At 39.8% G+C, this 25,644-nt stretch overlaps 1 protein-coding gene across 1 annotated transcript in view; it reads right to left on the bottom strand.

Moving 5' to 3' along the window:
- Celf2 (CUGBP Elav-like family member 2) overlaps positions 1–25,644 on the bottom strand; it is an 859,694-nt gene that overhangs the window by 683,612 nt on the left and 150,438 nt on the right. The window lies entirely within an intron of this gene.

The raw sequence follows: 25,644 nt of genomic DNA, 5'->3' as shown, positions 1-25,644 counted from the left end.
GCCAAAGAACATGCACAAAGGATTCATTTGCATTTCAATAAACATTTTCTCTGTCTCGTTGTTTCATTTTCCCACTTGCTCCCTGCTAGAAAGACATCTTCAGTCTGGTTATGACATCCTTGCTTAATGCAAGCTGCCGCTCAGACAACACAGTGTCTGTTGGGTACTGTGAATTTCCAACTAGCCAGTTTGGCTTTGAGACTTCGGAAAATGATTGACAGAGTTAAATGGTTGGTAAGACTTGCCTGAAGTCCATTCACTCCACAGTATCCTAAGAGCACTCCCGGACAATACTCAGAGGGAAAGGGAAAGCATTTGCCTCAGCTAATAACTAGGAAAGAACCACAGGAGGAACTCAGTTGGCAGAGTGCTTGCCCTGTGTGAATGAAGTCCTGAGTTCAGTCCCCAGGACTCCAGAAACTAGATGTGATGATGCATTCTTGTAGTCAGCCTTTAGGAGGTAGAGACAAATATCAGAAGTCCAGGGTCATCCCAGGCTATGTAGTCATTATGAGACCAAGCTGGAATATGTTGAGAAGCAGTCATAAAATCAAATATATATATATATTTAAACAGAACATTTAGCAATCCTGAGCCATTCAAAAAATATCCTTGCAATTCAAGCGAGCCACACTTTGAGATCTTCTGCCTCTGTCTATCAGGCTTCCCAATTTTCTGGTGTTGACTGACTATTGACTGAATTAGCGAGTCAACAAGCCAACCCTTTGTTGGCCATGTACCATTAAGGCATTCGTAACTATTCAGAATTGTAAATTTTAAGATAGTGTCTTAGTTAGAATTTCTACTGCTGCAACAAAACACCGTGACCAAAAAGCAAGTTGGGGAGGAGAAGGTAGATCTGGCTATATGTCCAGATCATAGTCTATTACTGAAGGAAGCCAGGACAGGAACTCAAACAGTGCAGAAACCTTGAGGCAGGAGCTAATGACAGAGGCTTTCTTTCTTTCTTCCTTTCTTTCTTTCTTTCTTTCTTTCTTTCTTCCTTCCTTCCTTCCTTCCTTCCTTCCTTCCTTCCTTCCTTCCTTTCTTTCTTTCTTTCTTTCTCCTTTGTTCTTTCTTTTTTTTCTTAGAGACGGGTTTCTTTTAGAACATTGGCTGTCCTAAAACTTGCTCTATAGACGAAACTGGACTCAAACTCAGAGATTCACTTACCTGTGCCTCCCAAGTCCTGGGATTAAAGGAGTGCACCACTACTGCCTGCCTCAGCCTGCCCCCTTGTAGAACCCAGGACCACCAGCCCAGGAGTGGCTCCATCCACAATGGGCTGGGAGCTTTCCCACTGATCACTAATTAAGAAATTGATGTATAGCTGGGTCTTATGGAGGCACTTTCTCCATGGAGGTTTCTCATTGAGCTTCCTTCCCTCCTTTCAGATGCCTCTAGCTTGGGTCACGGTGACATAAGACTAGCCCGCATAGGTGGTGACCTCCTCCTAAGGGGTTTTACAATTAAACTTGGGAGCACATTAAACTATTAAAATAGAGTGAACAAAGTTCTATAACAGAAAATCTAGGGTGTGTCAGAAGAAAAGAGAGTGAGACCTGATACAATACGGGGGTGATCTATATGAATTAAACATTTAAAAATAAACAGAGTGATAGGGAGGTTTCCAGGGATCCACAAGGATGACTCCACCATAGACTACTCGCAATATTGGAGAGGGTGCCTGAGCTGGCTTACTCTGGTGATTGGATGGCTGAATACCCTAACTGTCATCATAGAACCCTTTTCAGTGACTGATGGAAGCAGATGCAGAGATCCACAGCCAGGTCCCAGGCAGAGCTCCAGGAGTCCAATCGATGAGAGAGAGGAGGGATTCTATGAGCAAGGGATATCAAAACCATGACTGGAAAAAGTACAGAGACAACTAGCCAAACTAGTGGAAACTCATGAACTGTGGACCAATAACTGAGGAGCCCCCGTGGTACTGGACTAGGCCCTCTGGACAATTAAGACAGTTGTTTAGCTTGAACTATTTAGGGGCCCCCAGGCAGTGGGACTGGGACCTGTCCCTAGTGGATGAGCCAGCTTTTGGAAACCTAGTGCAATCTCCACAGCCTTGGTGCAGGGAGGAGGGGCTTGGACCTGCCTCAACTGAGTGTACCAGGCTTTGCTGACTTCCCACGAGAGACCTTGTCTTAGAGGAGGTGGAAATGGGGGGGGGGGGGCGGGGGGGGGGGGGGGAGGCTGGGAGTGGGAGGAGGGAGGACAGGGGAATCTGTGGTTGATATGTAAAATGAATACAAATTCTCTTAATAAAAATTTTATTTAAAAAATATATATTTAATTATTTTTTATCCCCCCCTCTCGCTGTGTGTGTGTGTGTGTGTGTGTGTGTGTGTGTGTGTACATGCATTTCATAGTGGGCATGTGGAAGTCAGAGGATATATAGTGGTCACTTCTCTTATTCCATCATGTAGGTTCCAGGAATCCAGCAGCAGTCCATCTCACCACACACCTAGATAAATTTTGATATTCATTTTAATACATTTTTAATCTAAAACTGATTATGAGTTTGGTGTTAAGGAATGTGCTATTGAAACTGAGATCAATGAGAAATCTGTCTTATGATTTCTTTTGCACTGTACCCATAGCATGTTCTAAATGCTGCATGTGTGGACACATGCTACATAATTTAATTCCTATGCACACATGATGAAGTAGTTACAGATAAGGAAGCGGAGATGACCTTGTCTAAGGTCACATTGGAAAGCCTAGTTAGGGAATGTAAACCTTGATTTGTCAGTGTGTGAAGTCCTCCTCATTTTCTCCGCTACCACCTGCTGCTGTCCAAACAAAAATACAGTCACTGTTGTGGGTAAGTTCAGATTACCAGGAGAGTGGTGACATTTTACTTTTCTCTGGAATGGTCAGTAAGGTGTAAAAAGGACTGAGGTACCACGATGCTGCAAAAGTGTGGTGCTTGCTCCATTCAGATATTCTAAAATGTTTCTCTTTCCTTGAAGGGAGTAATGCCATATTCATAGAATTGAATTGTAACTAACCAGATTCTTTTTGCTATTCAAAACCAACAGTCCCCCCCCCTCCCCGCCCAGCTGAAGACCGAACCCAGGGCCTTGAGCTTGCTAGGCAAGTGCTCTACCACTGAGCTAAATGGGGTTGGGGATTTAGCTCAGTGGTAGAGCACTTGCCTAGCAAGCTCAAGGCCCTGGGTTCGGTCCTCAACTCTGGCAAACAAACAAACAAACAAACAAACAAACAAACAAAAAACCCAACAGATGGGAAAGGAAGTATGGAGGAAAAGGATGGTTGATGGATGGGCAACCCATTGCTATAATGGAGCCAGTGTGCTTGTGGGATGAAGCAGTCATAGAAGGTAAATGAAGAAAAGCATTCTGCAATGTGTTGTCATTTAAATGCCCCCTGGAAAATAATACAAGAATGATCACTAGATCCAGGTTTATACATGAAATTTTATTTTAAAATCTATCAATCCAGCAAATATTTATTTTCTACCACACTAGCCGTAGGAACTCAAAGGTCCATAAAATGTCTGCTGTCTTCAAACAACTCAAAAGTGCCACGTTAGAGCACTGGGTAAATAAGAGTCATGCTGCTATTAAAGAAGATAGAGATTTCTCTGGAAACGTCAGGAAGAAGCCCATATCTCACCTCGTAGGTGAAGGAAAAGAGAGTAATTGGGGAAGTTCATCAGAGGGGAACAACAATTGAAGGAGTCTCCATTCGCAAGGAAGAGGTGTGAGTCTGGGAGGAAGTAGTACTTGGAAGGTGTCCCAGGCTGAGACTCTAACAGGGCAGCTGAATGGGAATGAGCATGGCATTTTCACTGAATTGCCAACTGAAGGAGCTGAGCATTTACTAAGCACCCACCTGCTTTTATAGTCAAAGAGAAATCTTAAGCCCCTTAGTGCAGTGTGAGGTTTAATCTACATAGGAAAATGATCTGTCATGATTAATAGTACCATAAGCTATAAGCTGACAATATTAGATACAAAATACTTAATGTACTTATGGTCTTCCACTACATAAAGTAAAATTTACCTTGAATATGCCAATCATTCACAACTCACAATTGTGCATTCATCTAGGGTATATTTTAGATTGTTTCCGATGACAATAAAGCAGTGGCCTTGGTCTTCTAGTAAAACTTCTCTTCTGGGGTTTTAAAAACAAAGAGAAATAGAACAAAGCTCAATCTTAAAGAAGAAATGTTAAATCAGCATATCAGTCCACACTCAATTTGGTGATTAAACAAGCATTGTTAGTGATGGCGGATCTATGGTGTTGGGTCTGTGATGGCAGGTCTACCAAAGCTGTTTGTTGATTTTTATAACTTTAATTTCTGTTTTGCAAGTCCGGATGAAGCTGAAATTTTGATAGGGAAGTAATGTTTAATTTCAATCTGCTTAGGAGACAGATGTTCATGGGATTAAAAAGAGATCTGCATTTTGGAGCAAAGCTGGTCGCTGCCTGTACTCCTTGACTGGCCTAGAGGCAAGTTCCATGATGGAAATACCTGTGGTCTTGCCTGGTATGCTCATACACTGCTAACAGCAGCTTTTTTGGTAATCACACATTTCCAGACCATTATGCTATCCATGAGGTGCCGTCCAGAACGATTTAGATGGTATAGTGGTTAGTCTCTGTGTGGTTCCTTGAATGGTTATTTTTCCATAAATAACTCAGGAAATCTAGAACTCATTTGGAATAGTCATAGCCTTCTGGTAGACGGTACAGTGACTAGTGCGTAGTTCTGAGCTCCTACAATACTGTAGTGTGGCCATTTTCATAATTTTTGAATAAATGGACAGATGAGAGGATAGATAAAAGAATGGATGGATGGAAGGATGGATGGATGGATGGATAAATGAGTTAGTGGAATTAGGTAGAAATTTGTTAATGAATGAATTACCTGGGAGTAATTAGCTATAGGCTTGGAGACGACTCCAGCAGAGCTTTGGACATATAGTCCAAAATGATATGCGTTTCTATAAGCCTGGGTCCTTAAGAAATTTGTTTGTTTGAGACAGAATCATACTACTATAGCTCAGGCAGGTTTGGAACTCAAGATCCTCCTGCCCTTAGCCTCCTTGCTACAGAGATTATAAGCACGTGTCACTGTGCTCAGACTTTATTTAGGCACTAAGAATATGAACAACCTTCCTATAGTGGCATTAACTTTCATAAACAAGAAAATTTGGTAGGTGTTTTATTCTAAGGATGCTGTCAACACTGCTTACCATATGTAAAGCACAAGCACGATATTATGTCCATATCAGTGCCTTTAATGAAATTACTAAGGATTCCTTTTATATTGAAAGCCTCATCAGCCACAGTAAAGAGAAAACCATACAGAATATCCTCTTGATTGTCCTTTTCTTTGCAAAGAAGTACAAATTTTAAACTATTATTAAATGCTGTATATAGGATGCTTATTTTTACAAACTTCAGAACTTCTACTTAACTCCCATTCAGATGAGGAATTGCAGGAGAAATTTCCTGGTGCCAAGGACCAAACAAGAGAAACAATGCTCTTCAGGTTAGGAGAGCAGAGGTTATGGCATGTTCAAATCACTGGATGATCAGAGTTAACTAAAAAGGTGAGTTTGTTTTGCAGATGGCCACTGGAGTCCTGTGTCCATGCAAAAAGAGCAGTTAGCAGCAGCAACTCAGTCTGCTGAGCATTTCTTGTTTGAAGTATTGATGTGACAATTCATCAGAGTTCTGAAAGCACATTTCTATAGCAATAAAGGAGATGGGACAGTGTGGGGAAACTCTACTGGGTTGAGATCTGGAATATGGCCTGAGGTAGGACCTTAGTCCTCCTAGTCCTGTGACAGGATTGTCTAGCTAAATGTGTCTATACTGAGTGAGTTGGGACACTAGACATGTTTTGCAGGTGAATAATTCTACTTCCTATATTTGGCAGACTGCACCCCTTCACAATGTCTTACAGATTGTCCTCACAAAGAAGATTGTTTTTGATAGGAGAAATACTTATGTGATGAGTTACTGATCCCAAGACGTTAAGGGAAAGACTATAACCGAGGGGGATTTCCATTTCTTCACACATTCGAGAGAAACAGACTGTTGAGAATGTATGTGATTATTATGGCTACTTGGTTTGAGTTTGACTTTATATTTGTATCTGGAGATGGTCAGAGAGAAAGAGGAAGGCATGTATTTCCATAACATTCTCCCTACTTAGATTGTCCAGCACAGTGAACTCTTAATCATCACACTGTTGCTCACAGACTTCCTCTGAGACGACACATTCTGCTCCAGCGCAGGGTTATTCACACAACAGAAATCTGGAATCTGATTTCATTGCTGGACTCAAGGCTACTTTAACAAGTGGAAAGAAAAATGTTAATATATGCAGCAGAAACTATTTTAAATAAATATCTGTCATCTAGAGTTAAATCTCTGCTTCCTTGGTGTTAATTATGCCATAATCATAAGAGAACAGAGAGGAAGATATTTATTGCAGGTTGAAAAGCCAAATATTAACTCTACTACAAAGTAAGGCAACTGAGCAGCAATTACATATTGTTTTGATCATGCAATGAATTCTTTAAAACAGACATTTTCTTGTGCATCTATTATTGATCAGAAGGGAGAGAGTCAAATAAAATTCTTAACTAATTGGCCATTAAAATGATACTTTAGAAACGCTAAAAATTTCATTCCTTTAGATTCTTTAATGCATTTCTTCTATGAAAAAGTTTCTTACCTACTAATACTTTCATGCTATTTGTCACATACACCTCTGTTTATGTACTCAACTGGGTCCAGAGGAAAAGGAAAGATTTTTACGAATAGATAATAATGACTCCTAAGAATATGTCAGTCATCTTAAATTGTACTATTATCTAGGTACAGTGGGGCATATCTGTAAGCACTTGGGAAGTAGGGGTAGGGGACTCAGGAGTTCAAGGCCATCTTCAGCTGCACAATGAGTTTGAGGCCAGCTTGTGCTAGATGAGATTTGGTCTCAAACCCCTGCACATACTACCCCTCAGAAGAAAGAAACTATGTTATCAAAGTCACTATACCAATCACGAAGGGTAATGACTTTGCAGAACATATTTGTGGTATCTGTTAAACAATTGAATGAATCTTTATCTTTGGATAAAATTTGAAATAATGACAAAAAAAATCTTCTCAAGGTCATATAGTGTCATTTCTTCATATGCTAATCTTTAGATTTTGCTAGTTGACACCTTGAATATTCTTCACTGATGATGTGACCTTTGAGGAGCAGTTATAGAAAGTGACTTTACATGTATTCACATGCTATGTTTATTCACAGTATGCATATAGCCTTTATGCCTAAACGTAACAAGTGGTTCTTAAAAATAGTCTACCCAGTCAAAATGATGGTGAGGTATGGTGGCACATGCCTTTAATCCTAGTGCTCAGGAGGCAGGCAGATCTTTGTGATTTTGAAGTCAATCTGTTCTATACAATGAGTTCCAGGCCAGCCCAATTAAGGAGACCCTGCATCAAAAATTAAATTAAATTGATGAATCAAGTGAGACAAATTCAATGAGATGGCCCTACCCTATGGTGAAGCATGATGCAAATATTGGTTCTGGAAGAAACATGGTTAGACCCACATGGATGCTGGAGACTTTCCAACAAAAGGAAGTGGTTAGAGCCATCCTTGGGTATGTGTGAGAATGGAACTTTAAAAAGAGTATTTTTTAGCAAGATCCAAAATGATTTTAATCTTTCACATATACTTTTTTCTTTTATTTTGAAGAATAATACATCACCTAGAGAGTTACTTCTCCAAGCAGCAAGTGAATGATTTTGGAAAATGAAAGGAGAAAGTACTGTGCCTACACCCATCACCTGTTTCTGGGATGTGTAAGAATGCTATTCCAGCCCTTTAATCTTAAGTTAGCTCTGCTACTTTCTTCTTATGTGTATGATCATTTTGTCTGCTTGCCTGCCAAGGCCAGTAGAAGGTAGTGGATCCCTAGGGACTGGAGTGACAGATGGTTGTGAGCCTCCATATGAGTGCTGAGAACCCAGTGCAGGTCCTCTGTAAGAGCAGTCAGTGTGCTTAACTGCTAAGCCACCTCTCCAGGCCTCAAAATGAAATATTTTAGTCACATAAAACTGAAAAAAAATTTTCTGTGGAATAAAAATGTCCTCACAAAAATTAAATGACAAATTAATCTTAAAAAATAAGTTTAAAAAACCCTCAATCAATGTAGTGGAATTATTATATTTGACATAAAAGCAGTTGTAAAGCAATGTCAACAGAACTGTTGGGTTTACATATAAGAAAACTGAAATGCTGGGTGGTGGTGGTGCACACCTTTGATCCCAGCACTTGGGAGGCAGAGCCAGGTGGATCTCTGTGAGTTCAAGGCCAGCCTGGTCTATAGAGCAAGCTCCAGACCCAGACAGGCAGCAAAACTACAGAGAGAAACCCTGTCTCAAAAAACAAAAAAAAAAAAAAAAAAAAAAAACCAGAAACAAACATGCTAAAGGTACTGAGCCAGAAAAGGACAAGTAAAGCCACACTGAGGTATTGCTTCTTACATTAGCAAAGAAGCCACTGCCTATAGGGACTTGATGCTGATGAGCACAGAGGAACCTGGGAGGTAATTGGGGATTCTCTTGTTTTGTAATGGCAAACTGAAAAACTATCTGGGAGCAATTTGTAGCTGTCCATTCATCTTCAGAAATGTTTTTGTGAGTCCTCAGAAGCAGAGCAAGATGGCCCTATGAGCACACACCTGTAGACACACCAATTAAAGCTGCTTTTCACAAACCACACTCTCATAGAAGAACAAGGAAAACCAGACAAGAGACCATGGTGCCTGGTTAATGAAAAAAGAAGAGCTACTGAAAAGGATCAAGAAGAAGAACTGCTGACATCACTCTTTCCCCAACTCCAGCCTCTGAAAGGTTCTTGCTGCTTGAGGGAAGAAGAAGGAATTAATTCCAGCCTCATATCTGAACACAGTTCAGGGCCTACCAAAATCATACATGGACAGACTCCCATAATCTCTGCTTCCAGGCTACTTCTCAGATATACAAACTATTAATTTTTAAATTTCTATGGATGAACTCATGCAGTCACACAATGAGTTAGGTTCATATAAGTCTAAAGACTAGTATCCAAAACAGATATCCTGATGATGACAATGGTAACAAGAATACGACAACTAATGTTGATGTTCATAAGAAGAGGTCTAGATTAAGAAATGTACAGTACATCCATAAAATAGAATATTATACAATCTTTATGCAGAATGAGGCATCTCTATATCTACTAATAATGGATGAGCTACAGAGTGGGTTATTAAGTATAAAAATCAAATCCAGGTTCAAAAAATGTGTATTTTATAGTGATGTGTATATATCTGTACCTGTGTCTGCATATCATTTGGAAAAATGTCCTATAGCCTTGATGATAGTGATTGCCTCTGGGGATAGGACAGAAACTGGAAGACTTAGGAAACGAGGTTAGAAAAAATGCTCATTTTCTACCTGTTTCATTTCACATTATTGTTTTGTATTATAAAGTAAAGTGACCAAGCAATCTCTCAAGGAGAACATGGAAAACAAGCACACAGGGAAAGAGATTTTTCTGGAAAGTCCATGCTCACTCAGTGCTAATTGTCACAGAGTTCTGAAGGATGACACTTGAAAGCTCATTGATGAGCCTCATTGGCAAATGACAGAGCATTTGGTTTGTGCTCCCCTCTTGTCTTTCCCACTCTGTCAAGGTTATTTTTAGAACATCAAGCTTTCATCCTTTCAGGAGATAGTTAGGAATGGAATTGTGCTCACACAATCCACAATGTGAAGTTTCTAGAAATTCTTAGCTGTGAACAGCAGCAGAATCTCTGGATGAGCCAGGTGGGAACCACTTACAAGGCAAGTTAGGGGTTTTAAATTCCATGCTATCTATCCTCTGTGCCTCTCAGCATCCATACTGGCATCTCTAATGGCATCTCTAAGTAGGAAGAAGGTAACATCTCCTTTGCTCCAGTGGGTGGAAGTTTCCATTCATATCAGTCTTAAGCAGAATTCAGGAATAATAACTTCTCTCATTTTCATTTAGTTTTGAGAATATAGCCTGAACTATTGTGGTACCCAAAAGCAAAGCTGGGAAGGTTGGGAAGGAAGCTGTGTTTGGACAAAAACAACAAATAGACAGGCCACCTGCCTGGTTGGTGCAAAGCATTTTATAGTCATCTCCTTTGTGTTACTAGATAACATCATCAGCAAGTATGTTTTGTTAGCATCTTCCCATGCTTCAAGTAAACTGAGACTCTAAAATGTGCAGCTCAGCTGTTCGTTTGCTAGGATGGGAAGCAGGTCCCCTACCCACTGCTTCTAATCTACACCACATCAGAGGTTTGGCCAGAATTTGAAAATTTCGCTTCATACTTTCCCCACTTTTTTTTTTTATCTCATCTTCCAGAATATTATTCTTACCTTATTGGAAGGATTCTACCTGTATTTTGCTTAAACCTTTGGGGAGGGCCTGAAAGTTAAGTGTGAACATTCTTCCAAAAAAGAAAAGGATAATGAGTGAGTCACCCAAACCTCTGTTTACATACATCCCTGAGACCTACAGTTCCAAATTTCTTCAAAATGTATTTTTCATCCAATGTTTTAGCATCTTAAGTAAATATATGTAAGTGTATTGTCAAATTTTAAGCTATTTATCACCAGAATGGCTGGTGCTGGAGTGAATGTCATTTCTCTTGCTTTTGGAGAGCTTCTAGAATTTTTAAAGGGAATATTTTTAAGTGTCATGGCATCCAGTAATATCTTTGGAGTATGATTTTTGGGGTGGGGATGCTAAGTGTCCCAGTTCACTTTCTGTTGTAGTGATCAACGTTGTGACCAAAAGCAACTTGGGGATGAAAGGGTTTAGTTCTTCTTACATGGCCCAGTCCTAACAGTCCATCATAAAGGGAAGTCAAGGCAGGAATTTAAGGCAGGACCCTGGAGGCAGGTACTGAAGCAGAGACCACAGAAGAACATGGCTTACTGGACTGTTTCTCATGGCTTGCTCAGATTGCTTTTTTATAGTGCCCAAGTCCATGAGCCCATGGACAGCACTGCCCACAGTAGGCTAGACCTTCTCCATCAATCATCCATGCAGAAAATGCCCCCAAAGATTTGTCTGTATGCCAAACAATATGGAGGTATTTTCTCAATCTGTCTTCCAATATGACTCTAGTTTGTGTCAATTTGACACAAAAATAATCAGCACAATGAATGAGTCCTAAGCCCTTTGGGTCACTTCAGTGTTTATATAAAGACTGTCAGGTCCAAAGGACAATTTCAAAATGCAGTTACATATTTTGATGAGTGTTTTCTTTAGCCATCATTCAGCTTGCTAAAACTCACTAAGAGTTTGGCTCTGTTTCTGGTGAAAAAAGGTGTCTGTGCTAATTCAAAGTCTTTTCTTTAGGGAAAAAACAACAACAACAACAAAAAAAAAAAAACAAAAAAACAAAAAAACAAAACAAAAAAAAAACCAAGTTCCAAATGTCAGGCTGAACCTGAAAGTGATTACTCATAGGAATAAAACAAGATGAGTAGGTATTTGAATGAATGTTCACAGCTGTTGTTTTTTTTTTTTTAAATTAAAGACATTCAGTGAGAAAAGTTTAAAACTGTACCACAGTCACAAGTTGTAAGGTGTCTAACGTTGGCAGTTCCAAATTAGAGCTCCCCTGGCAACTGTCACTCTGTGACATCACATTTTATCTAATGAGGCACAAAAATGTACACTTGGTGAACTCCACAGCTCCTTCATGAGTGTGAAGAATGAGAGTTATGGGAAAGTAGGAGCCATCTCTTTGAAATCTTAGCTGGAATGTTCACCTATGCCTTGGCTACCTGCAGTTACATTCTCTGCCTTTTCACAGCCAATAATTCTAAGGTGTTGAATTGGCTATAACTGCTAAGCAGCTGTTAGTTAACTCACTCTCCCACCCCATCAAACCCATCCCCCAAATTTGCCTCTCAACCCGTAAGACCTTCTGATGTTATTAACAGGCTTTATATGTGCCCTTGTTCAAGTTTCATTCCTTTAGGAAGCCCTGGTTTAGTGACCACGGAAGACTTTGTAGCGTTTAGTGACAACTTCCATCCAATGAGTCTGGTTTTGACTAGTCACTTGAATCCTGTCACTCTAATGAGGAAAGGTGTTCCATGTTTTGGTTTCTGACTCTTTATAGTTAGGGGACCAGTCACTGTTGATTAGAAACCCTACTGTGCTCTAATCAAGATGGTGGTTATATCAGGGTTATTTCCTACCCTGATGGCACACTATCTCTGGTCTAATATCTAAGATAACAACAACAACAACAACAACAACAACAACAACAACAACAACAAAAAACAAAGCTAATGAGTACTGAGGATGCTTGGACCATCTTTGCAATTGCTCAATGTATTTCAGAAAGCCACTGTGTGTATGTATAGATGCACCCTTACACTGAAGATGTGACCTGAACAAGCACAGATTACTCAGTCTCTTCCCCCACACAGAGTGACACAGATGGACTGATTAAAATCACAGGTCTGTGTGAAAAGAAAATTACTGCATTAGAGGAAGCGTTTGGGAAAGTAGACGATGGGCTAGGAGAAAAGTAACAAACAAAAGCAGATGGAGAGTCTTACTTGGCATAATATTATCCTATTATACCCTTATCATCTAATTTTATGAAATGAGAGCACATTAAATAATATAGGACTCATCAGTAATGAAACATCAGCTAAAACTCTTTGAGGGGTGAAACAACTAATGGGTTATTGTGTAACAGTCTTATGGAAGCCTAATTGTTCTTCTTCAGTTGTGCTTTGCAATGGTTTGCTTAAGCAAAGAACCACTGAATAATAAGACATCTTGCACAATGTCCAGATTCCTAAACCGTGTACCTTCAATTCATTTTCCAATATGGAGGACATGGGTCTTTCCAATATTCTCCCTGGTGAACAGTTAACTTCAAACACCCTGTTTCTTTCACCAGCAAGAATGGTTATTCCTAGTATCTGAGTTTAAGTAATCCACAAAGAATGCAGTTTAAGTAATAACACTGTTCATTTTATGTAGCAGAAAGCACCATAGTAACGCAGTTATCCCAGATGATATAAGGAGAGTTTCAATTAAATTTAAGGAGGGAAAATTTAAAAAGTGGTTAAAAATCCATTGGCATATTTTTCTAGGTATTCAAAATCTCTAGCAATTTAAACCCCATGTGACAATTTACTCAATCATTCTGAAGACAGTTCTCAGTAACAGCATTGTCTTTTACAAGCTTAATTTTCTTCTTAGTCCTGAAGGAAAGCTCTTAGTTCAGGACTTCAGAACATAAGAAAATGGATCTGGATAGAAGAGAGACAAGCCCAGTGCTAAGAAACTTTAGAAACAGAAGCCCAAATCAGCGGCATTGGAGAAGTCGAGGACCCCACTAGAGCCCAGAATCCAGCATTAATAGCTTCTCAGGGAAGACTGAGTTCCTGTATTAGCATCAGTGTTCATTAACTCAATTGGATTCTACATGTGGGTTCTTGCTACGTACTGAGGCTTTGAGGTCTTAAGGTGAGAATGTGCCTGTAATTTATAGTTAAGGAATTTTCTGGAGATTCGTTACTCTCTAGCTATACATTTCTGAGGTGGTGGCCTGGAAAGAAGACAGTCTGCGTAGGCAGACTCCTGTGAGCTACTTCTAGGAAGTGACTAGTGAAAAGCTATCTGAGACTTCATTTATTTTAGCTCTGAAAGGAAGATCATGTACTTCTGGAATTTGGGGAGGGGGTTAGAGAGACACACACAGAATGGATAGAGTAATGTATGGTTGGTATATGGTAAGCATCCCAGTTTCCTTCCCTGACTTAATTTCTTATCTTATAATAATGGAATATTTGGTTCCCTAGACACAACAATCTTGAGTTTTTTACTGTCATGCTGCTGTTTTTAAGAAATTAGATAAGAATAGGGCCACCATAAGTTCTCAATTAATATGTCAAACATGTTGAATATAGTGATGAACATACATGACGTACAAGGGTCTACTCTCATGGGACTTACATTCATGCAAAAAATGAAAAAAGAATTACATTTTTAAGAGATTATGTAGAAAGTTTAATAAGTAGATGCTGAAGTGTTCCATGATCTCTAAAGTCCTCTAGAAGGGTTTATTTAAGTCAGGCAGGGTCTTATTAAGACCACATTGGCTCTTTTCTCCTCATACCAGGCTCTCTATTTTTGTTCAAGAGTCCTCATCCACTGAGGTCACCAGCTATCTGGTGGTAGATGGTGACACTTCAATGAAGAAAAGCCCAGGACAGAGTTTGCAATGCAGAGATGTAGAGCATGGGGTTAGCAGGTGTGGTGATTGGATAAGAATGGCTTCCACCACAGGCTCAGATGTTGAATGCTTAGTTACCAGGAAGTGGCACTATTTGAGAAAGATTAGGATTAGGACATGTGGCCTTGTTGGAGGAAGCATGTTCACTGGGAGTGGACTTTGAGGTTTCAAAAGCCCCCACCAGGCCCTGGGTTTCTCTCTGCATTTGAGTCAGGATGTGGTTCTCAGCTACATCACCTGCACCACTCCTGCCTGCCATGCTCCCCACCATGATGATCATGGACTGAGCCTCTGAAACTGTAAGCCAGGCCCCAGTTAAATGCTTTCTTTTATAAGGGTTGTCTTGGTCATGCTGTCTCAACAGTGGCTAAGACATCAAGGTTCTTCCTTATTCTTTGCACCCAAGGGTCTTTTGACATCCTGCAATTTCTCTCCTGTCCTATAGCTGGTCTGTCAACTTTCCAGGCCCACTGAGGACTCACAGAAATCAGTTCTGAGACCACTCACACATTTAAAAATGGCTAACAAGCAGCTAATAATGTCATTTACCATGGCCACGTTACTAACTGAATTCAAATTATCTTCAATGAGTCAAACACATGAAAACTATTTGAAGCCTTCTCTTTGAAAGCACACCGTGCTAGATTTCCTTAATGGTATGACTGAAGACCTGATGGAGGCAACTTGAGGGAGGAAGGATTTACTTTGGCACGGCTTTGGGGAATTCAGTCCATCATGGTGGAAGGGCATGAAAGTAGGAACTTGCAGTGGGTCATATTGATGTGGTGTTCAGGAAGCAGAGCTCTCTTGGTCCAAACAGCCCTGGGCATCACATTCAAGAATGGTCCTCCAGTGATCTACCATGTCTAGTGATGCCCTATTTCCTAAACGTTCCACAGCTTGCCCAAACAGCACCATCAGCTCAGATAACTGTCCCCTGGGGGGCCGGGGCAATCCAGATTTATTCAGAGGCTTTATGGGAAAGTTCAAGGCCCTGAGATATGAAGTCATATAGACTTGATTAAAATGTGCACACCTCCTTTCAGAATTGAACTAAGATCCTATAGAAGGCTTTACTCAAGAGATCTTCTGGATGTTTCTTATTGGATGCTGAGAATCTTTGATTATTCTGAGAAATTTGTGATTCAATTAATTACAAGAGCCATTTAGCATTAGAATTCTTTTTAATTTTTTAAATGTAATTTTAATGTGTCTATGTGTTCATGTGTGTGTGTGTGTGTGTGTATGTATGTTGTATATGTGTATAGGTGTGTATCTGTGTGTGTATCTCTCTCTGTGTGTGTGTGTGTGTGTGTGTGTGTGTGTGTGTGTGTGTGTTCAGGTGCATCATCTAACACTTTTTGCTTATTACTTTAAGATAGAGTCCTTTATTGAATCTGAATTGAATCTCTTGGCTAGGCTGGCTGGCCAGGGAGCTCCCAGAATCAACCTCTCTTAGACCCCAATACTGGAGTCATAGGCACATGCAGTAATGCCTAATTTTTTATTTGTTTGGTGGAGATTCCAGCTCAAGTCTTCATGCTAGCACAGCAAGCATTCCTACCCATGAGCATCTCCTCAGCCTTGGCAATAAACGTTAAATACAACCAGCCTAGAGTTTAGAATTGGGATGACTCTCCAATGTGTTCTTAGTTTATAAACCCCAATAGCGTGTCTGGTTGGTAGGCTTTAAGGCATGCTGAAAACAAGGAACAAACAAAAATCCCAGAACATAAAAACCCTTCTGAGTCCTGTAACATTTGGTATGTGGTCAGTAGTGCTGATGGGGAAAAACACTCAGCTTCTTAAGATCTTATTTTAAACAGGCAATTAAAGTTTGATTTTTTTTTTTTTTTTTTTTTTTTTTTTAGGATTTGAGAACTCCAAAATTAATACATGGAAGAAAGCACATTTTAATAGGGTGTTGATGAAATACACCAAACAGAAAACATACTGCAGCCTTCTATCAGAGCCAGCTAGCTAGAGTTATTCTGTCTTGACTCAATAATATAGGAACCCTTAAAAAGATTAAATTTCAAATTTTAAAATGCTCCCAAAATATCCCACCAAAACCAAAAACAGAACCTTGGAGAAGAGAATTCTAGAAGATTTGTTTGTTTGTAATTTCTTCCATCTCCTTTATGAGAACTTTATCAGTTACTGGTGGACTTTACAGACAAGAAATTCTTGATCATATTTAAGAAATGTGCATGCTGTTAAGGGCATGTGAAATCCATGTTGGCCTGATTCACTACTGTAGATCAGTCTTATCTCATGTTCTCTGTACCAACTGGCAATATAAATTCTTTTCTAACATAAATGCATGGGGAGGTCTTGACTATGAAAACCTTGGTACAATCCCCGGGGTCTTTGGCTATGGTGGGATTTTACAGCCTGAACTTACGATATAGCATAAAGTAAATGAAACAGCTAATATGCTCCTCAACTGGATGTGGGCACATAAGAAATTCAAGGTGAAAGGGAGTCTGTGTTGGCTTTTTACTTTGCCTGGAGTTGAAAACAAACCCCCAGATGCCAATCTATTTGTGAAAGCAAAGGCTCTAAGTGGCAGAACATGGTGAACCACTGCTGTATGGTCCCTGACATTGTACTGGGTGTACCTCTTCTTAGTGGGCAGCTTAGTCTTTTTAGAACAACAACGCAAAACAAAATATAATCACATGAAAAAAGATGCAATACCAGAACTTTTAAAGTAGTAGTGAAAGAATAAAGAAACTCATGCTAGTTCAGAGAGACCTAAAACTTGTGAGTCTTTTTCATCCCTTGGGATCTTAGATTGATGCTGCACCTGCTGGTACATTTGCATTTCTTCAATGAGGAATGGTATAAAGCCTGAATGGAGAGCTTGAGCTAAGGATCAAAGAGCAAGGATGCAGTAGGAAAAGGGAAGCTGGCCCTACAAGGATGCTTTCTAAACACTGCCCATGATCAAGCATGGGTTTTCTATTTCAGCCCTGAGGCTAGTTCATTAAGGGGGAGAACCTTGCTATTGGGGTTTTCCCTTCAAAATTTGAAATTCTGAAACTTCTCTTCATTCCCAGTTGATTCAGCCAAGCATGACACTTTTGTTGTACAAAAGTATAAGGAATTTTTACTGTGCTTCTGAGATACACAATGTTGCCTCTAGTATAAGGTAAGATTAATATCAGCATCCACTGAAGTGCCTTATACGAGGTTGCTATGGGCACGCAGTCCCACCATAGTCTATGAGAGCTGCCCATAGCACACATTTAGCAAATGTTAACAGCTATTGCTCCCATACTGTAGTCAAGATTGTTATGTTTGAATTGTCCTTAGTCACAAGACTTAGAAAGCAGACAAATGATAATGGAAAAGGTGGATATAAGGCCATATTTTGGAACAGGGATTTGCCCCTTATCAATACTATACCCACACAAATAGTTTAATGAGACTCTCCTGTTCTCATTACATTCTTAATGGTTACTACTTCATTTAGCTGAGAACAAACCAGGGAAAAGCATAAAGGGAAAAGAAGACACAAAGGGGCAGTGCAGGGTCTTGGAGAATGGCTTAGAGTGTAAAGAACTTGCTGTCATGTAAGTATGGTGATCTATGTTTGATCTCTAGAATCCATGCACAAAGCCAGGCTTGATGACACATACCTATAATCTTTGCACTAGGGAAATAGAGATGCCTGGAGCTCACTGGTCAGCTATTCTTCCTTAATTTGTGCAGACACATGAACACATCCACATACCATATGTATATACAAAAAAATTTAAGATGGGGAGCATTAAAATTTAGTTGTTTTATTTAGCTCACTTCTCTTTTTCTTACACCATATATTTGTAGTGAACTTGGGTGAATATCCCCACTGACTGAGGCTTGGCAACGCTGTTGGTGAAGGGCAGGGACAGAGCAGCAACATGTGCTCATGTGACATCTTATTTTTATCATTAACAAAAGTGGCAGCAATAGTCCTTTTCTCTCTGCCATCTGCCTCTTTGTGTCTCTGGGAATCTGCTCTTTCTCCTCTCATTCCCTGGAGGAAGATGATTACCCGTGAATTATTTCAGCAGACAGAATTTTCTACGAAAATCTCTCAGCCTAGGATGATTGTCTTCATTTATGAAATTCCAGGCAAACAGCTGAGAGAAGTCTGCTATCTGCAGACTTCTAGATCTACTGGGATTGGAAACTGTGTCCCCAGAGTTTTCAGCAATCAACATATGCAATAGCAACAGGGCTAGGTTTCTGTGATGAAAACACAGCCTGACATTTACTTCGGTCACTTTTTTATAACCCATTCTTCATTGACTGACTAAATTACCAAGCACAATATGGACTAAGGTAGCCTGACTTGCCAATTGATTGCATTGAAGCCAGCATCATTTTGACTATACAGATGCAAACCAAGTCTTTAAAATCACTATGAGCATACAGTGCAAACATTACTAGGATTGCTTAATATGGCTCTTATGTGCCGGAAGGAAAGTACAGTTTGAGGATACTGGAGCACCTCTGGTTGGGGATTGCAGAAACTTTTATGAAGCAGATTTTTTTCATATGGATTACAGAAATTTGTACAACTGTCACTGCAACTGAAGAGAGGATAAGAATGAAACCAAGGACATCGGGACAGGGAGCTGCTGCCGCCCTTGGGAATTTTCTTCCCACTACACACTGCCTAGTAGTACATCCTGTCCTTTCTCTTTCCAAGCCACAGAGTAAGCAAAGAAATTATAGATAAACAGTCAATGGAAATACTGAGACAAAAGCATAGGAGTTGTCTGGAGAAACTTGAAGAGTTCAAACTCTCAGATGTCTCACCTTTGCACATTCAAAGTCCCAAGGCTTCAAGCTGGTCTCACCAGCTTAAGTCACTGGATCACACTGAGATGTTCATTTAGCATCCACATCTCAGACTCTCGATAAATAATTTTTATACAAGAAATCCTGTCTTGATTTTAGAACATTCAGTCTTAAGTGAGGTGTATTCACCAAACCCCTCCCCTCAGGGCCCAGCAAACGATGCTAAAGAGGAGATGGAAAGATTGTGGAAGTCAGAGATTGATGACACAATAGGACTGTTGCACACATGAACTCACATAGACTGTGGCAGCTCACACAAGGCCTGCATGGGTCCAAGCCAGATGGGGTCCCAGCACTGAGAGGGGGAAATGGAACCAGGTTTCCATCCTCAGACAAGAATCTATCTCCAACTGACAACTGCTTGCAAAGGAAAAATTTCTTTGCTTTAATGGAGTCTTACTGGTTTATGAACCACGCTTGAAGGTAGGCCATGTGCCAGCAATAGAGGACCACACAAATAAACACACTGGTGTTTTTGCAGATTTTGTTTTGTCTCATACTGTTGTTTGGGAATTTTAAAATATCTTACTTTTTTCGCTTGTATGTTATCATTTCTGATTTTGTATTTTCATGGTGTGTGTGTGTGTGTGTGTGTGTGTGTGTGTGGTCTGTGCGCATATGTGTTTTATATGTCTTTTCCTTTTTTAGCTTCTCTTCTATTTATTTATAAATAAATAATTTTATTTATTATTAATAATAAAATAACATTTTACTTTTTATTTACCCGTTTTCTAAATAGAGAGAATGAAGATGTGGAGTTGGATAGGTAATGGGATCTGGAGATGAAGAGGAAATCTCAAGTAGAAAAAAATTATTTTCAATAAAAAGGTGAAAAAGAATAAAGGAAACATTATCTTGTAGAGGTGTGGTCAGGGTTAAATAAGAATACATACTATATCTAATATGGTAGATGGCATGTTGTAAATAATAAATGATAATTTGTTCTCTCTCTGTCTCTCTTTCTCTCTGTCTCTCTGTCTCTCTGTCTCTCTGTCTCTCTCTCTGTCTCTCTGTCTCTCTGTCTCTCTCTCTCTCTCTCTCTGTCTCTCTCTCTCTCTCTCACCAGTCCTCCAAATCATCAAATCATTCTCATCAATGAAGGATAGCCTCCCCACTGATGTTCTCTGATTTGGTTCCTGCTTTCTAATGACCAGCTCAGGGGCTTCCTGACTCCTAAAGCGACTAGTATTGATGAACTGTTTTCAAGAAGTCAACCACTGTTGGGGTACCCTTGGATGACTACTGTGACCGTGGAAAACAGAATGACAGTCCACCTTGCTTTATGATATTCAAACATGGTCATCCTGACATGATTCCCTGTAGTAAAGGGTGGTACCCTCACAGACTCAGAAGGCAGTATCAGTAAATTGAGATCAGAGTAAATTAAGTGAGGACTCTTCAATCAATTCAAAAACTACCTTTTTTTTCACTTTAGTAAAGTGATCTTTTCTGACATCTCTTTATTCCATACATTGTCCATATTCATTGCTGGCAGGAGAATAAGAACCCCCTGAGTACTCTCTGAAGACAGGTTTCAAACTTTGGCAAATATTTTTACCAAGGTGCAATTGCACATCTGCATGTCCTTTGTGAGGTGACTGACAGCATTTTATCCAGGTATTCTATCTAGAACTAAATTGTTTGTGGACATGATGAAAGCTCTACACAGCCTGCTTCCCAAACCAGGTACCCAATTCTACTTTGCCTGCTGTCTACTCCTTAACCCCACTACTAATCATATCAGTGCTAAACTGCTCAAGTGTTTCCCCCAGCTCATTGCAATGACTTAGTATTCTCTGAAAATTGCTATGCTCTTCTAGATGATTCTTTCCTATGTTACATGAAAAATCTTACACTGGTAAATCTTGAAACCAAAATACTCATTTGTGATCTCTTTCTTAAAGTACCAAAAACAATAGGTGCATCATCCTTGAGGTACTTAATGCTGGCCACACTTCACAATCATCTGTAGGGCTTCTGTGGTGTACCTGCACTATTACCCTCCTGGCTGGTAGTGAATGTTGGGGGACACATCAAGAATGAGAACCCATGGAAACTTCTAAGACTTTCCATTGTGAATTCAGAGGTGGAGGTGTGGCTTAGTTGGTGGAGTGCTTGCTAGCATTCAATATTCTATTCCTAGCACTCAGTGTGGTGTGCATACCTGTAATCCTAACACTGTGGAGAAAGGGAATCTGAAGTTTAAGGTCATCCATGGCTACAAATTGACTATGTGAGACCCTGTCTCACAAAATAAAATAAAAATCATAAAAACATAAAATCAAGCCTTGAACCACTTTGGTTTTCGTTTTCCTAGTCCAAATACCTTCAAAGCTGTATTTAAGAAATTACTTCTAGAATTTAGGCCTGGGTAAACTGTTCTTTTTGCTTTCTATTCCTAAATGTAATTAGAACTCATATTAACTTTTCTAGTGAATGCAGTCCTTCTGTTTTGATTGCATTCTGAGATCCTTGATGCATAGATTTCAGATTTCACTGTGATTTTCCATAAGTCTCAGGGAATACTCCTTGTTGCTGCTCCTTGGTCCCCTTAACCACCAAGAGTGAAGATGGGTGAATAGCAATCAGAAAACAATATGTTGGGGGTCAGTTCCACTTATCCATCATCTAGAGCCTGATAGTTCCTCTCAAGGAATTCTGTGCGTTTTGAACAGATATCTAGGTTCTCTTGTGGTTAATAAACTCATTTCTTTAGATGTAGATCTCTGGAATGTTGCATTGACCCAGATGTGGAACACAGCTGTTCTTCCAATGTTCTGTACAAAACTCTCTCAAATGGAATTTTCATGAACAAACAAAGTCTTCCCACAGAATTAAGGAGGCATGATGCTTATGTTGCAAGTGAGTTTGCTTACTGACCTCTGTGATCTGCAAACTTCTGTTGAGACATTGTAATGAGGGAAAGGTGATGCCCACTGGTCATTTCTCTAGCCACACTAGCAGTTTTTTTTCCTTCTGTATAAAGCCAGATGGTAACTATTTTAGATTCTGTGGGCCATGTGGTTTCTGTTAACCTACTGAACTTTGCCCTTGAATTGTGAAAGCAGCCACAGATGATATGTAAACAAATTAATATGGCTATAGTCCAATAAAACTTTATTTGCAAAAACAGGCAGTGGGCCAAACATGGGCTTTGCTTCCAAAATTGTTAATCTTGCCCTAAATTGTTGTGTCTGATATCTGTTAAGTTCTGTCTACTTACTCATGTTTGTCTCTTTCCTTCAACTGTATCCCCTATCCTAACCATCACCAACAACCACAAATTAACCTTTCTTCCTACATAGAGCATCTCAAGAACTGTGGCATCAAAGGAAACTAAGCCTCTGGCATCTCAACTTGTACCCAAGGTTTAGGATGATGTTTAAACAAACAGTGTAGTTCTCCTATTACAAAGGATCCTGGCACGTACTATTTAGATAATACTTCATTCTCTATATCAATACATCCCATAAACGCACAACTCTATCATCAGTAGTTTCAAGCTCCAATGCCTTTGGGTGAGGTTTGTAAGGCCTAGGGGAACATGGAAAGCTGGGGAACTTGGGTGTCTATTGTAACTAAAGACAATGTCAATCTTCTAAAACAATACTGTGGTCAATCACCACAACAGACCCTTAGACCCAAGTTAGTCCAGTGACTTCCAATGAGTGGAACATCCTAAAATGACCTACATGTACTGTTTCTATATACTTTAAACTAAGACCTAGTACCCACAATAGCTTTTCTCATAGCTAGTTAATTGACAAAACATTTTTAAATACTAGAATGTTGCTACTATATGTATTCAGGATCCCTTGACAATCCTAGTTCTTGTCTTTAGTGAACATACAGTCCAATAAATATAAGATACAAGTAAGATATTAATATGGGCTGGGTGGCAGTGTTGCATGCTCTTAATCCCAGCACTTGAGAAGCAGACACCGGTGGATCTCTGTGAGTTCAAGGCCAGCCTGGGCTACAGAGTGAGTTCCAGGAAAGGCTCCAAAGTTACACAGAGAAACCTTGTCTCAAAACACCATTTTTTAAAAATATTAATATGGTTACTTTGGGCTAAAATCCATGATAAAGCTTGCATGTTGGTGCATGCCTGTAATCTTAATGCTTAGGGGCCAAGGCTGGGTGAGTTCAAGTTTATCCTAACCTACATAGTGAGTGTGAAGCCAGCCTGGGCCACACGAGTCCCTGTCTAAATGGAAGAAATTACAAGCTGTGATAAGAATTGGTTGGGGTGCTTTACAGGAGCAAGGTTGGTGGAATCTAACTATATGTACTGGGATGCATTTCCTGCATTATACTCAAGCACTCATAGAAAAGTCAAGATTTCATCAGACAGATTTTGTATGGACCCCAAAGGCTGAGAGTCCAGCAAGTACAAAGACCCCAAGGTGAAAAGGAACAGTCTTCTTTCAAGGGAAGGAATGGGAAATTGAGATTATAGTGGAGAGAGACAGATGAGGATGGCTAGAGGAAAAGCACTGAGGAGAGATTACTCCTAGGCCATCATCCATCCTAGGAAGTCATCAACAGGTTTAACAGTATCAAGTTTCTTTTGCTAGTATCCTTCCAGATGTCTGTAGACAACAGCTTGGAAAGAGTGAGGAGTAGAAGCTAGCATGGCATGCAGTTATAACCCATGAAGGAGATGATGGGAGCTACATAAGGGGATCATTTAGCAGCACTGAGGTGGGAGAGACATTCAGCATCAGTATCACCACAGGGGGAATGGGAGAAGGAGAAAAAGGCAAAGTAATGTCTAGAATTGTTTCTGAAGTTCATGCTTTCTTTCTCTTTCTAGCATAGTAAGTTGGTGTCACTGAAGAAATAACTAGGGTGTTATGTGATTGGAAACTAATGCAGCTAGGCATGACCTTCTTGAGAAGGCTGTTACATCCTGGGTTTTGCTCTTTAGTTCCAGCCAAGTATTGTGATCTGGTTCTTTCTGACTTTCCTTTCCTATACCTTCTCCCTCCCTGCCTTCCCCACCCATCTTTTCTCTAACCTATATTCTCTTCCTTCAGAGACAAAGACATGGTGGAGTCTCTGACTTACTTGTTTTCCTAAGAGGAAACAGGAAGGCCTGTTACATGGAGTGATTGAAGTGAGGCCTCTGCAGTGTGATAGACTGGGGGTGGAAAGCCAAGTCCAGTCACTTAATCACTGTGGAAACTTGGGCAAGCTACTCAACTTTTTGTGCCTGGCTTGCTTTAATCTGAAATGGGGTTAAAAATAGACTGTTTAGTGTGTGCTTTAATGACATAACTCCATGATACTTAGAACAGTGTCCAGTATAGACTGAGAGATCAATTGGAACTATTGATTCTGTAATCCATGTGACCCTGACTTTCTTCCATCATTTTGCTGTGAACCCATTGTTTCAATGGTAACTCATCCTATAACCATGCAAATGCTCATTCTTTTGAAAAGATCTAAAAATAATTGATATATATGAACTGATAACAGACAATCAATAAAGTTGTTCTATCTAGACAGAGAACTTTGAAGAGGAATCTCTCTCTCTTTGTTCTCTTAGAGGGAACTGGAGAGCAGTTTCATCTTCCTGAAGGTACAGTGGCTTGGCTCCCAATGATACTGCCAACTAGAGAAGTCTACTCTAATTATTCAACACACATCATATTGTTTTCTGTCAAATCTGGTGCTGGAAGAAGGCTTTGTACTTCTCTTCTATTTCATACACCAAGCTATGTCAGAAGATGGGGAGACTAGCCAAAGACTAATATATAAACAACGGGAGTCATTTCTAGGACAGAAGAGTATAGACCCTTCCTGCTTCTTCTAGTCAGTAGGTTCTAAATTTTATTTGTTGTAGAACTTTGAATGAAAATGACCAACAACCTTTCAATCTATGGAGCAGTTTTCACTGTTTAAGATTTAATTCATGAATTTATGTTTATAAAAGTTATAATAAATACTGAATTAGCAAATAGTAAGCCATTGCTTCTTGAGAAAATGCAGGCTTGGGCTCCTCCATTTTCACTAACATGCCAATCATAACCCTTTAAATATCTGTTTCTATGTTAGGACACTTACTTAGCCCAGACCTTTGACTCATTAACACTGAGTCATATGGCCAACACCACCTTCACTTATGCCTAAATAAAGCTCATTTAACACATGAGAGACATCACAACTTTCTTGCTTTTTGAGAGGTTAGATAGACAAGTATTCTGCTTGGGATCAGTGAAAGACACAGCACTAAGTAGTCTGTGAGGATGCTACATGTAGTAAGAGAATTGAAATGAGAAGGCCTCACATTGCCCTCTTCACCTCATCAGGGAATGTTTATAGGCTGATTCAGGCATTTTGCTCCTGAGTGCAAGTATATCAAAGGCACCACTAGCCTAGGAATTAGGTCGTTGAGAGTATTTGCCTCGCTTATACAGAAACC

Source organism: Onychomys torridus, chromosome 5 (genome assembly GCF_903995425.1).
Source record: "Onychomys torridus chromosome 5, mOncTor1.1, whole genome shotgun sequence".
Taxonomy (NCBI): Eukaryota; Metazoa; Chordata; class Mammalia; order Rodentia; family Cricetidae; genus Onychomys; species Onychomys torridus.
Note: the sequence above shows the minus strand (reverse complement) of the source record. Positions and strands in the feature narration are given on the sequence as shown.